The following is a 12,177-nucleotide window of genomic DNA, read 5'->3' as shown; positions in this document are numbered from 1 at the left end:
TTTTTTCCAGCGAGCTGTTGTGGATGATGTCACAATGCAATAACCCTCTCAGCCATTTTGTCGTTGTTCATATAACTAGGGTTCGCTTCGCGAACCCAAAGTTGCATTGCAGTAAAGGCCACAGAGGCAAATTTTTAATTTGTGATAATGGATATACAAATAAAACTGACTTGACTTGACTTCCTGCTCATGTTCAGGACACTACTGATGTGCTCAGCAAGCTCAAGCAACTGGAAAACATGGGCACAGAGATTTTTCTAGCCACTATGGATATTGAATCATTTTACACAACCATAGAACACAAACAGGGCCTAGCAGCACTCAGACATTTTTTAAGTGCTCAGCCAGAATCTGAAATGCCACCCAGTGATTTCCTATTGTCACTGAGAAAATGGACTTTGACTAATAGTATTTTAATTTTTCAGGACAAAGTATTTAAAGAGACACAGGGGTGTGCTATGGGGCTTGCTATAGTTCTTCTTATGCAGGTTTATACCTAGGTAAATGGGAATAAAAGCTTGTGTTAACCCATGAAATAAATAGTTTTCTTAAGTATCTAGCGGGGAAGGTAAATTGGTGATGTCTGTTTGTTTTGGTCTGGGTCAGAGGCAGAGCTACAAGCTTTCCATGTCTTTTTGAACAGCATTAACCCTTACATCAAGCTGTCTCTGGATTACAGCAAGGACAGAATATATTTTTTTAGATTTTACTACCTTTAAAGACAATCAATGGACTTTGCATAAATCTATAGGAAACCAACAAAGAGAAACACCATACTACATGCCAGGAGCTTTCATCCAAAGTGGCTCAAAGAGAATGGGCCTTATGGCCAGTTCCAATGAGTGTGGAGAATTTGTGATGAGGAAAAAGAGTTTGAGGCCAAATCGAAGGAAATGGTGGCATGCTTCCAGGAACGGGGCTATAGAAACACTAAAATGCATAATAGTACACAACATGAAAACAGCAAGTAAAAAATACAATTTATAAAATAGAAAAACTCAACAATAAAAGCAATATAAACAAACAAAACAAAACAAACAAAAGACAAGTAAAACAATAGGAACTGCAGTTACAAACTTATAAAAATGCCAGCCTATCCAAGTGGCTTTCTAAAGGTTTTTTTTTTTTAATGTGGTACAGACTTAGCTGATCTGACAGAGAGGTGGAGGTGATTCCATTGTGTTGGAGCTAAAACGATAAAAGCAAAGTCTCCCTTTGTTTTGTGCCTGAACTGTGGGACAGTTAAGAGCAATTGGTCAGAGGATCTGAATAAGCTTGGTGCCGAGTATTGGGTTATAAGTTAAAAAATATGAGGGTGCCATGCCATGAAGGGCTTTGAATGGGATCAACAGGATCTTGAACTAAATTCTGAAGTACACAGGAAGCCAATGCAAGTTGGTCAGAAAGGGGGTAATATGCCCTCTCCGTTTGGTGCTTGTTAAAAGCCTGGCTTGCATGTTCTGAACCAGTTGAAGTCAAGCAATTGCAGACTCGCTTAAACAATAAAATATAGAGTTACAGTAATCCAGGCGGGGAAAGATGAAAGTGAATGATTTGCTCTACCATGTTCTAAGGCAATGCTGAGCTGATTTTGGCAATATTTCCAAGTTTTAAAAAACAAGACTGAACCAATTCTTAATATGTTGGTCAAGATTCAGGTTTTGATCAAACACAACAATATTTCTGGTAGATGGTTTCATATCCCCTGCTAGGTGCCTGAGGTATGGCCTAATACCCATTGAAACCTGGTCTGGGCCAATAACCAAGATTTCTGTTTTGTCTGTATTTAGCTGTAAAAAAATTCAGTGACATCCAATCTTTATTAGCAGTGAGGCAACAGTGTAGAGTATCCAGATTATTAAGTTCATCAGAGTGAAATGATACATCAAGATGGGTGTCATCTGCATAGCAGTGGTAGGCAACAATATTAAACTGATGCATAATATAACCAACGGGGAGCATACACAAGCTGAACAAAACAGAATCAAGGATTGACCATTGTGGGACCCCACATGACATGTGAACCGAAAATGAGAAAAAATCATCAATAGCCACCCTGAAAGATCTTTGTGCAAGACATGTGGAAAACCAACTAAGGGCAGTTCCATTTATGCCGACCCAGCACTTTAGTTTATCCAGCAAGATGGTATGATCAATATGTCAAAGGCGGCAGACAAGTCTAAGAAAACTAAAACGGAGTGATGACCAGAATCTAGAATATCATTAGTGACTTTCAGCAGAGCAGTTTCAGTACTATGTAGCCAGCAAAAACCATATTGAAATGGGTCAAGAATTCCATTAGCTTCCACTATTTCCAGTAGTTGTTTAGCAACAGCCTTTTCAATGATTTTTGAGACAAAGAGTAACTTAGAGAAAGGTCTGTAATTATGAGGGAGTGTTGGATCAAGCCCAGTTTTCTTTAAAAATGGGCTGGATACAGGCTTGTTTGAAATAGTCAGGGAACAAACTGGAGGACAGAGACTCATTTACAATACAGAGAAAACAAGGAGCAATGACTTCTTTTTAGATTTTTTTGGCAGAGAGACAGGAAGGGCAGGGGAGAGAGAGGGGGATAACATGCAGCAAAGGGCCTGGGCTGGATTCAAACCCAGGCCGCTGCGGTAAGGACTCAGCCTTATATGTGGTACACACTCTACCAGGTGAGCCCCCAGGGCACCCCTGGTGGGGGGGGCGGGGCAGTGACTTCTAATACCAATCTGGGGGGTAGAGTGTCATGGCCACAGGAGGATAAGTGCATGTGTGACACAACAGCAACCAGATTGTTCAGGTAAATAGGGGTAAATTCACTCAGCAATGTCTGTGAATGTTCTCATTCATCAAGGTCATGGTTATCCAAAGGAGTTGAATCAAGTGCAACTGGACTTGGTATATATCCGTGAAGACGTTTCGCCTCTCATCCAAGAGGCTTCCTCAGTGCGTGCCTTTCTGACTAGACGAAGCTAATCTGACTGGCTGGTGATGAGACTCAGAATTTATCCTCTTTGGAGTCGTTGTCAGAGCTATAGATGTCCATGGCTCTTTGTGTCCCGATGTTTACCAACGCCCGCCGCTCCTATACATAGGAGAAACCAAACAACCACTACACAAACGGATGGCCCAACACAGAAGTACAAACTCCTCAGGACAAGACTCAGCAGTCTATCTACACCTAAAGGAGAAGACACACTGCTTCAAGGACAGCAACGTACACATTTTGGACAGAGAAGATAGATGGTTTGAAAGAGGGGTGAAGGAAGCCATCTAAGCGAAACTGGAAAACCCATCCCTCAACAGAGGAGGAGGTCTGCGACACCACCTGTCTCCCATTTACAATGCCGTCCTTTCATCTCTACCCAGGAGACTCAAGAAGCCTAGCCTCCAAGAACAACAGTCGGTCACTAACGGCTCCAACGACTCTCATGACCACTGAATAATGAACTCGAAACTAACACCCCCAAATCAATTGCTCAAATGGCGACGGGTGCGACTGGACATCGGAGCACAGGAGAGCACCGCATATCAATAGCTCTGATAACGACGGGCATGGCTAAACATCGGTACACAAAAGAGCCACTCATATACACTCACCGGCCACTTTATTAGGCACACCTGTCCAACTGCTCGTTAACGCAAATTGCTAATCAGCCAATCACATGGCAGCAACTCAATACATTTAGGCATGTAGACATGGTCAAGATGATCTGCTGCAGTTCAAACCGAGCATCAGAATGGGGAAGAAAGGTGATTTAAGTGACTTTGAACGTGGCATGGTTGTTGGTGCCAGACGGGCTGGTCTGAGTATTTCAGAAACTGCTGATCTACTGGGATTTTCACGCACAACCATCTCTAGGGTTTAAAGAGAATGGTCCGAAAAAGAGAAAATATCCAGTGAGCGGCAGTTCTGTGGGCGAAAATGCCTTGTTGATGCCAGAGGTCAGAGGAGAATGGCCAGACTGGTTCGAGCTGATAGAAAGGCAACAGTAACTCAAATAACCACTCATTACAACCGAGGTATGCAGAAGAGCATCTCTGAACGCACAACACGTCGAACCTTGAGGCAGATGGGCTACAGCAGCAGAAGACCACACCGGGTGCCGCTCCTGTCAGCTAAGAACAGGAAACTGAGGCTACAATTCGCACAGGCTCACCAAAATTGGACAATAGAAGACTGGAAAAACGTTGCCTGGTCTGATGAGTCTCGATTTCTGCTGCGACATTCGGATGGTAGGGTCAAAATTTGGCGTCAACAACATGAAAGCATGGATCCATCCTGCCTTGTATCAACGGTTCAGGCTGGTGGTGGTGGTGTAATGGTGTGGGGGATATTTTCTTGGCACACTTTGGGCCCCTTAGTACCAATTGAGCATTGTGTCAACGCCACAGCCTACCTGAGTATTGTTGCTGACCATGTCCATCCCTTTATGACCACAGTGTTCCCATCTTCTGATGGCTACTTCCAACAGGATAACGCGCCATGTCATAAAGCTCGAATCATCTCAGACTGGTTTCTTGAACATGACAATGAGTTCACTGTACTCAAATGGCCTCCACAGTCACCAGATCTCAATCCAATAGAGCACCTTTGGGATGTGGTGGACCGGGAGATTCGCATCATGGATGTGCAGCCGACAAATCTGCAGCAACTGCGTGATGCTATCATGTCAATATGGACCAAACTCTCTGAGGAATGTTTCCAGCACCTTGTTGAATCTATGCCACGAAGGATTAAGGCAGTTCTAAAGGCAAAAGGGGGTCCAACCCGGTACTAGCAAGGTGTACCTAATAAAGTGGCCAGTGAGTGTATATGGTTCTGTTAGCGACGGGCGTTGGTAAACATCGTGACACAAAGAGCCATGGACATCTATAGCTCTGACAACGACTCCAAAGAGGATAAATTCTGAGTCGCATCACCAGCCAGTCAGACTAGCTTGGTCTAGTCAGAAAGGCACAAATTGAGGAAGCCTCTTGGATGAGAGGTGAAACGTTTTCACGGATATATACCAAGTCCAGTTGCACTTGATTCAACTCCTTTGGACACTCAGCAATGTGGGGGAGGTGTCTGGAAAAGTTATACATGAGGTAGGGTGTGTTATAGAAGCTTTGATACCCTTAACCTTCTCAAAATACACAAAAACTTATCACAGTCTTCAACAGAGGAGGCTGAAACAGTTGAAGCAGCAGGGTTTACAAGTCGATCAATGGTGCTAAACAGAACTCTAGAGAAGTTATACATTTTTTGAAGCAACAAGGTTTGAAAATAAGCTAATCTCTCTTTTTGATTACTAAATTATAAGAGAATAACTCTCATATGAAGGAGGTGGACTTGTAGATTAGTTTTCTCCAACCTTCGTTCTGCTCTTCTACATTCTGTTTTGAGTTGGTGAGTATCCTCACTTACCCAAGGTGATGGATTTGACTGGTGCCTTGACCTTGCCCTAATGGGAGCAATGTGATCTAAAACTGGTGAACACAAAACATTAAACTGATCAACCAAGTCATTTACATCATGAAACTGACTTAAACTGCTACACTGAGCAGAGAAAACATGGAAAATTATCAGATCTCTCACTAAGAATGCAACAGTGAACTATACGTTTTGAGGAAGGAACAGCTACTTGAGGGGCGATATTGAATAAGACAGTTTTGTGATCAGAAACAAAATCTTTCAAGGTGAGGAAGTTGGCAGATAAACCCAGAGTAAAAACTAAATTAAGGCTGTGGCCTCGTTCATATGTGGGATATGTAGGTTAAGATTCACAAATACTTAAAAATTCAGTCAAAACTATTTGTGGGGTCATCCACATGAATATCAAAATCTTCAACCAGTAAGATTTTGTCATAGCTAAGACCAACAGAGGAGGTAAAATCAGAGAAATCAGATGAAAAGCTACTATTTTGTTTAGGAAGACGATAAATAACAATACAGCAGACAGGGGTATCACAATTGACTTTGAAAACAGCACTTCAAAGCTAGGAGGTTTCTCCACTGAGATGAGGCTACAGTTCAAATGTTTTGGGGTTTTTTTTTTAAGAGTCACAGCACGGCCACCTCCAGTGAGTCGGGGTGAGTTAAAAAACATAATTAGGGGGAGAAAGCTCAGCGAAAGAACTGATGTCACCAGACCTAAGCCAGGTTTCTGTTGCAAATAGAAAATCCAAATTGTAGGTTGTAATAAAATCATTTAAAAAAATTGCATTCATAAGAGCTAAATTGACAGGCATGGCGAGACTTATAGGTTGAGGAGCAGCTGTGATTGGCTGGAGATAATGGAATTGAGCCTTCTTATTAAACATTCGGAGGGTCTCATACATGTGAGAACCAGTATAGTGAAAGCTGGGGTTTGAAAAGGGTAGGATACGATCAATCCTCTCTCTCTCTCTCTCTCTCTCTCTCTCTCTCTCTCTCTCTCTCTCTCTCTCTCTCTGTATGTATATATAGCATTTTTTCCGAAACTGTCAATGGTGTTGTTATAAGTGCTCAACTAATGAGGAGCGGAATATCAACATATATATAGATATATAGATATAGATATATATAGATATAGATATAGATATATATACACTACCGTTCAAAAGTTTGGGATCACCCAAACAATTTCGTGTTTTCCATGAAAAGTCACACTTATTCACCACCATATGTTGTGAAATGAATAGAAAATAGAGTCAAGACATTGACAAGGTTAGAAATAATGATTTGTATTTGAAATAAGATTTTTTTTACATCAAACTTTGCTTTCGTCAAAGAATCCTCCATTTGCAGCAATTACAGCATTGCAGACCTTTGGCATTCTAGCTGTTAATTTGTTGAGGTAATCTGGAGAAATTGCACCCCACGCTTCCAGAAGCAGCTCCCACAAGTTGGATTGGTTGGATGGGCACTTCTTTGAGCAGATTGAGTTTCTGGAGCATCACATTTGTGGGGTCAATTAAACGCTCAAAATGGCCAGAAAAAGAGAACTTTCATCTGAAACTCGACAGTCTATTCTTGTTCTTAGAAATGAAGGCTATTCCATGCGAGAAATTGCTAAGAAATTGAAGATTTCCTACACCGGTGTGTACTACTCCCTTCAGAGGACAGCACAAACAGGCTCTAACAGGTACTATTTAATGAAGATGCCAGTTGGGGACCTGTGAGGCGTCTGTTTCTCAAACTAGAGACTCTAATGTACTTATCTTCTTGCTCAGTTGTGCAACGCGGCCTCCCACTTCTTTTTCTACTCTGGTTAGAGCCTGTTTGTGCTGTCCTCTGAAGGGAGTAGTACACACCGGTGTAGGAAATCTTCAATTTCTTAGCAATTTCTCGCATGGAATAGCCTTCATTTCTAAGAACAAGAATAGACTGTCGAGTTTCAGATGAAAGTTCTCTTTTTCTGGCCATTTTGAGCGTTTAATTGACCCCACAAATGTGATGCTCCAGAAACTCAATCTGCTCAAAGAAGTGCCCATCCAACCAATCCAACTTGTGGGAGCTGCTTCTGGAAGCGTGGGGTGCAATTTCTCCAGATTACCTCAACAAATTAACAGCTAGAATGCCAAAGGTCTGCAATGCTGTAATTGCTGCAAATGGAGGATTCTTTGACGAAAGCAAAGTTTGATGTAAAAAAAATCTTATTTCAAATACAAATCATTATTTCTAACCTTGTCAATGTCTTGACTCTATTTTCTATTCATTTCACAACATATGGTGGTGAATAAGTGTGACTTTTCATGGAAAACACGAAATTGTTTGGGTGATCCCAAACTTTTGAACGGTAGTGTATATAGATATATAGATAGATATATATAGATATATATAGATATATATAGATATAGATATATAGACAGCTTATGATTGCTTATGGCATGAAACAGGCTTGTATTAAAGAATTACTTGAATCACTGGATTATATATTTATATTTATATTTATCCGGAGGGGGTTGTGTCTAACTATTGTGTCCTATCCTCCCTAATAGTCAGGGGGCTTGCAAACTGTAAATTATGTGTTTAACAGTCTTGTTCCCTTGTGGTTAAGATGGAGATTATCCCACTTGTTGAGATCCTTCCAAGTCCAGAAATAGTCAAAGTGGTTAATAAAACCAAGACCAGTAACAACACAGAAATTCAGAAGCCAGTGATGCATGCTGAAAATATGACTAAAAATTCTCACAGGATTTCCTCAGTGTAGGAATGAGACCAGAAAAAAAAGCCTTTTTTCCAAGGCTCTAAATCATTTCTGTCAGTGTCTGAAAGTCCCGCTGTAGTTTAACAGACTGTTTGAGCCTAGTGTCATTTGTGCCGAAGTGTGCAATAATAGGGAGGGCAGTCGGGTGGCAGTCAATGAGAGCGGGGACAAGTTCAACAATATTCAATAGTTTCACAACAGGTAGACAGTTTGGGACTCCAACAGATCTAATTATGGAATTACCAACCGGGAGGACCTCAGGCTCTCCATTTACACAGCCACTACTGGGCAGACCGACATGGGGGACTGTACTGACTGTGACTTCATCCGCATAGTTGACCACAGGTGCATTCATACCAAGTGCAGGTTTCACATGATCAGCAGTGGCGGTAGCAGCATAGACATGGCCTGCATCATGAGCAGATGGTTTGGTGACAGGGGCTTGCAACCATGGACACTTGCCTTCCAGAGGTATGGGCAGGTGGGCCGGAGAGTTAGGACTTGGAAGCTGAGCATTTCTTGACCCATGGCACTGCTCCAAGTTCATGTGAAGGCTGTTACGTGGTGGGGGATGCTTTCTCCACTAGGGTTAACTGGGCTAGTGGTGCAGAAAAGTTCAAGAGTGGCAGAGCATCCTCAACCTTGTCTGGGTCAAAGAGAGGGACAGAAACCCTTCTTTCCTTTTCCTACCGAAGCACAAAAGAGGGCTTTGGCAGTAAACATCTGTTTTCGTAACTATTGCCATTGTTCGTATTCACTGTGTTGCTCTTTATTCAGCTTTGATGAATATTGTGGGCCAAAATTGTGCCATTTTCTGGAGTTGTTATATGTCTATACCCTCTCGGCCACAACACAATATCCAAGTGGAAGATTCCTATTGGTGGACTACCACTAGGAAAGGCCCATTTGTTCTATGAGATCTGTTTGATTCCCTGACAAAGGCTTGATGCCAAAATATGTCAGAGTTTGTTTTATAGGTCTTATAAGACCATGCCAAGACACTAAAGGAATTTTATTTTTTAAAAGAGAGTGCCTTAGAGTTTTCTTGTGAATTCTATGTCTAAATTAAAAACACCTGCATAATATTGTATAGGTCCCTCTTGTGCCACCAAAACAGCTCTAATCTACTGAGGCACAGACTCTACAAGACCTCTGAAAATTTCCTCTGGTATCTGGCACCAATACATTAACAGCAGATCCTTTAAATCCTGTTAAGTTGCAAGGTGGGGCCTCCATGGATCATGCTTGTTTTTCCAGCACATCCCACAGATTCTTGGTCAGATTGAGATCTGGGGAATTTGGAAGCCAAGGCAACATCTTGAACTCTTTGTCATGTTTCTCAAACCATTCCTGAACAATTTTTGCAGTGTGGCTGGGCACATTACCTTGCTGAAAGAGGCTACTGCCATCAGGGAATACTGTTGCTAGGAAGGGGTGTTCCTGGTCTGCAACGATGTTTAGGTAGGTGGCACATTTCAAAGTACTTACTGCTTTGACAGTCCATTGAAACGATGATGACTGTGATGCAGTTTAAGCTCAGCAAGCATGCCCATGGGCCATCAGGCCTGCATTAGAGCAACAATATCATCCACATTTGTCACAGAAGAATGTTGTTTGATATGGTCTGTTATGTCTTGCATGGTGGGCCTTATCATAGGCTTCTTGTCTCTTTTGTTCAACAGCGGTTCTCAGTTGCCTTACTGTGGAGCGCCATCTCTGTCCAGAGCCACTGTCTCCCATCTGGAGTCATCTATGCCACAGATCTTCATGTGGCACTTGAGTACATCTTTGAAGCGTAGCTTCTGATCTCCCTGCTTCCTTTTTTCCTGGCACAGCTCCCCATAGAAAACCCCTTTTGGTAGGCAGCTGTCTGGCACAATCTTCTCACGTGGCCAGCCCATCTGAGCTGGGAGGCTGTTATTAGGGCTTCAGCACTGACAGTACCAGCACGTCTCAATGCTTCCACATCGGGCACCTTGTCTTCCAATCTGATGCGCAGCAGATGACGAAGCACAGATGACGAAGCTGTATGCTGGTGAGCTTCTTGATGTGCTTTCAATACAGGGTCATACATTCGGTGGAGTATAGTAGATGGGAGAACAGCTGTATTGTAGACCTTGATCTTTGTTGTCAGCCTGATGTCATGGTGGGACCAAAGTCGTTTGTGGAGGGCACCAAAGGCTTTGCCAGGACCAAAGTTTTCCCAGCAGAACATTGCCCAGAGCATCACACTGCCCGAACCAGCTTGCCTTCTTCCCATCATGCAGCCTGGTGCCATCTGTTCCCCAGGTAAACGATGCACACTCACCTGGCTGTCCACATGATGTAAAAGAAAATGTGATTAATCAGACCAGGCCACCTACTTCTATTGCTCCATGGTCCAGTTCTGACGCTCACATGCCCATTGTAGGGGCTTTTGGCAGTGGACAAGGGTCATCAAGGGCACTCTGACTGGTCTGTGGCTATGCAGCCCCATATCCAGCAAGCTGCGATACACTATGTTCTGACACTTGTCTATCATAGCCAACATTAACTTTTTCAGCTATTTGAGCTACTGTAGTTCTTCTGTGGGATCAGACCAGATAGGCTAGCCTCTGCTCCCCATGCACATCAATGAACCTTAGGCGCTGACGACCGTGTCACTGGTGTAGCAGTTGAACTTCCTTGGACCACTTATGGTAGGTACTGACCACTGCATACCGGTAACACCCTACAAGACCTGCCATTTTGGAGACACTCTGACCCATTCATCTAGCCATCACAATTTGGCCCTTGTCAAATTCACTCACATCCTTATGCTTGCCCATTTTTCCTGCTTCCAACACATCAACTTCAAGAACTGACTTCACTTGCTGCCTAATATATCCCACCCCTTGACAGGTGCCATTGTAACAAAATAATCAATGTTATCCGCTTCACCTGTCAGTGGTTTTAATTTTTTGGCTGATCAGTGTTTGTTATGATAAGCCAAGCCCACTGGTGGTAAAGGGTCAACAAGGTCCATGGTGCAAACTGTTAGCACAGTGACACTTCATTACGTGAGGCCATGTAGCTGCAGCCTTCATGCTTTCCCACCGGACACTGTAATGTCCGTAGACGCCTTGTCTTACTGACATAAGAATAATTCAAGAACGAGCCGACTTCGTAGGTTCTTAACTGTGTAGCTTTTACTAGCGTTCATCCGACATACAACCTTCATAACATGCATTTCTAACTTCCTGTATACGTCACACGCACTGCACGTACTCCCGTGAGTAGGTCAAGTTAAACACGTGACCTTTCATTCATTACATCTCCCCCTCTAAGATTATTTTCTAAACATTTCTCTGAACATTTACTGCCAACAATTTTAACCTGTATATCACCCCCCTTTTCACAAAAAAATAAAAAATCTCCCACAGTACACAAGTCCATACGCCTCACAAATCCAGCCGGATTGCTGGCTTGCTCACCCTGCCAGAGCGAGTAACATTTGGTGTGGAAGTTGGCATTTCTGCTGCTCGGGACTCATCCATGTTTCCATTCTCCCCTGGAGTGACATGGTCAGGATCCCTGCTGACAAAGGTGAGTGTTTTGGGTGTGGCCAACAGGTGGCACCTGTTCCTTCTGTAATGTTCACCTTGAGCTGTCTCCACTATGTAGGATCTGGGAGTGGAGCTCTGACTGTGAACAACTGCTGGCATTGTCCATGTTTTCTGTCCATCAGGTTTGGTGAGTACTGCGTCACCCGAGTTCAGTGGGCGCAGTGTCCGCACGCCGTTCCTGCGGTTGTAGTAGAAAGCCTACCTCGATTTGGCTGCGGCGTCAGCGGTTTTGATCAGTTCCTCTTTAGGCCAGGCCGGTTTCAGGTTATGCTGCAATGTGGGTAAGGTGGTTCTGAGTCTCCTGCCCATGAGCAATTCCGCTGGACTGGCTCCAGTGGAAGAAGAGGGTGTAGCTCTGTATGTCAACAGGGCGAGGAGAGGGTCTTCCTGCCTTAATATGCTTTTGGCTATCTGAACAGCCCTCTCTGCCT

This window comes from Lampris incognitus, chromosome 1 (genome assembly GCF_029633865.1).
Source record: "Lampris incognitus isolate fLamInc1 chromosome 1, fLamInc1.hap2, whole genome shotgun sequence".
Lineage (NCBI taxonomy): Eukaryota > Metazoa > Chordata > Actinopteri > Lampriformes > Lampridae > Lampris > Lampris incognitus.
This window is presented reverse-complemented; position numbering follows the sequence as displayed.